The 3,057-nt window shown below is 40.4% G+C and overlaps 1 non-coding gene across 1 annotated transcript; it reads right to left on the reverse strand.

Moving 5' to 3' along the window:
* Positions 1-2,749: 2,749 nt before the first annotated feature.
* On the reverse strand, positions 2,750-2,841 carry trnag-ucc (transfer RNA glycine (anticodon UCC)). Its single transcript is given in 2 exon segments — positions 2,750-2,785; positions 2,805-2,841. It is a non-coding gene; the product is annotated as a tRNA-Gly (tRNA).
* Positions 2,842-3,057: the final 216 nt, after the last annotated feature.

Raw genomic sequence — 3,057 nt, forward strand, 5'->3', positions numbered from 1 at the left:
TGCGATAATTTTAAGTGCTGTCTCGACAACTCCTCAACATTATTTAGTCCAATTCTAAAATTTGACAAATCGTCCAAACGCGTGGTCTCTGTAACCTGACTTACTGATATTTCCTTATTAAATTTTAATGGTCCTCTTTCTTTGTGCCCCAAATTGGTCTCAGATGATCTTAGTTTTGTGGATTCTTTCGATATATTTCAGATCGCAAACAGCACTGATGCAACTCCCTTATTGAAATAATCTGGCTACTCCGAACCATAAAACCTCAACATCGTCTTTCATAATTCACGTCGCCTTTCCAGTGCACCATGTGATTCTGAATGGTACACAGTGGATTTGATTCGTTTTTATCCGAAGCTATCTATATACTCCCTGGAAAGTTGGATGTGAAGTTTGACCCTTGATCTAATTGTATCTCTGATAGTCGTCTTTATTTAGTTTTTTTTCAAAAAATCGTAATTTTTCCTCAATCCTTTTAGCGGTCATCTTGCAGAATTGAACAGCATTTGGAAATCTCGTCAATACATCCATTTATGTTAGTTAATACTTATTCCCGTCTCTTATTGGATGTAGGGAACCTACAGAATGCATCAAGACAATTAAGACATATTCCTTGAACGCTGCAGCAGGTATTAAAGGTGCAGGCTTTATTGTTTCCCATGGTTTGAAATGTATGACACGTCAGGAAAAATTCAATTACATTCATCTGCAATCCAGGCCAGTAAAAATGTCTTTGTATTTTAGTCTCCGTTTTCCTCACGCCTCAGTGACATCTAATTTTTTGGCACATGTGGCACTCGCAGCACCACTTTTCTGTACCCTACTGGAAAAAAAAGACATTCTGCCCATTTCTCACGGGCTTGAATATATGTTGGTTTCCATTTCCTCCTTAACATATCATTTGCTAAGTAATATCACACAGGGATGCATTCACTCTCCTTCCGAATATATGTCTTCTGATCCAAGTGATTTAATTTTTCATCTTTCTGCTGTAACTCAGTAGCATAGCTGAGCTGAATATACTAGCATTTTTAACGTTTGTCCCCTGCTGTGTCCCACTTACTTGACAATTAAAACATTGTAATCTTGATGCATTGTGTAGGTTCCCTACATTCAATAAAAATGGTAATAAGTATTAATTAACATAAATGGATGTAACCATATTTCAGCCTCCTAATCCGTGCCTTTTGATTTCTCCTGCTTTCGATTGTGACTCTGTGATCGCGTAAAGACACAATCGGGGAAAATTCCTTTATTAACGTCCTGTATTGCTACTCTTGCCTGCAGCTCAACTGGCTTTTCAACTGGAGTATGGAGCAGGCTAACCGGTGATTGAGCTATATCATTTGCAAGCACAAACTGTATTCTTGGAGCTATGAGTTTGTCCACAACTCCCACTACAAATTCTCCACTCCTTTCTGCCCACTCTAGCCTCACTGTACATCACTGAGCAATGTTTCGTCCCACCATGAATTCCTGTACACATAGTTCTTCAGGAGTACATATTTCCCCATCCTTCTGCATCAGAGACTGAGACGATCCTGTGTCCCTAAATACTGTTACCTGTCTATCTGCTACTCCTGGCCAAGGTAAATAAACTTTAACTTTGCAGGTACATTTTTCAAGCAGACATGGCACTTCCCCCTTACCAACCTCTGATCGGTTTGTGCACTCTGATTAAACTTTCCAGCCTCCACTGTGCTTTCTATTACCATGCCAACAAAACATCCAGGCTTGTTTTGTTTTCCTGCATTTGATTTAACAGTGCTTTCCATAGTTCTCCAATATTGATTTCATGAGGCCTACTTTATTGCAATGAAATCCTCAGATCTTGTTCCCTTCAAGGTTTTCCTTTATATCCTGTGATAAGTTACCCTCATTATCTTCACAGAGAGTTAACTTTCCCTTTCCACGTGAGGATTTCTCTTTGCCCAATTTCTATCCCTCAGGCTTAACATGATTCAGGAAGCCCATCCTTGTTTTATGGACCAGTTCATTACAATCAGCGATTTCAGCTGCTATCATTGTCGTTGTAACAGTATGCTCTTCCAGAGTAATCTTATCTTCAGCATTTATCTCCAGCGTTTCAATGTGAATTTCTTTAATAATTGCAATTTCTGAAGTTCAAACTCTGTCTCCCATTCTCTCCGCTCTTCTGCTCTCTCTTCTTCGAATCGTACCTGAAACTGCTTGAAATCTGGTTTCTTTTCCTTATCTCTCGCGTCTAACTCAACCTGCTTCATATTCAATTAACGTTTAAACATCTTTGCAAATTCTCATGCATTTTCCAGCTGGGTTAAATGCTGACCTACTGCGAGGAGTGACCTCTCCTTTCCTCACAGAAAGAGGCAAATACATCTGGAAGGGAAGGGATGTGGAGGTGAGACCAAAATATTTTGTGGCGTTTAATTCATATTGTTATTATTATGATTGTTTAAAAATCTGGACCAGAAATGGCACAGACACAAAGGATCCCATTGTTAATACCGATCTCGTCCCGCTCCATGATTCAATATCATCATGGCTGACACAACAACTTTGTGTCTTTTTCCAGACTACGCACATAATCGTGTTGCCTACTGACTGACAGATGTTTATTGATCTCTATCATAAATAGACATCGAAAATTTAAACTTGTGAGAGAAACATGTTCCGTTTCGAGACAGTTGGGTTTCTGCACGAATACTGTTGGTTTTGCAGATGAGCAGCCGAGTCTGGTCTGACCGCCTTCCAACCATAAACCAAAACTCGGCTCTGATGGGACTCGAACCCAGAACCTTCGAATTGTAACCTGTGCAACGACATGGAAGTCCAAAGCGCTATCCATTGCGCCACAGAGCCCCGCTCTCAAGTGCCTTTAAGCACACAAATTTGTCTTTGACCCATTGCGTTCAGGACACCCATCTCGCCCCTGTCTGTCCTGGTCACACTTTCCAGTATCTGTTCCTTATCCACGTGTGCTCTGGCTCTTCAAGTATTCGGCTACAGACTGCTGGAAAGTTCTCATGACACGTAGCTTTACCACATGCTCAGATAATGATTTCCAGATAAGCAACA

Source organism: Hemiscyllium ocellatum, chromosome 21 (assembly GCF_020745735.1).
Source record: "Hemiscyllium ocellatum isolate sHemOce1 chromosome 21, sHemOce1.pat.X.cur, whole genome shotgun sequence".
NCBI classification, from domain to species: Eukaryota; Metazoa; Chordata; class Chondrichthyes; order Orectolobiformes; family Hemiscylliidae; genus Hemiscyllium; species Hemiscyllium ocellatum.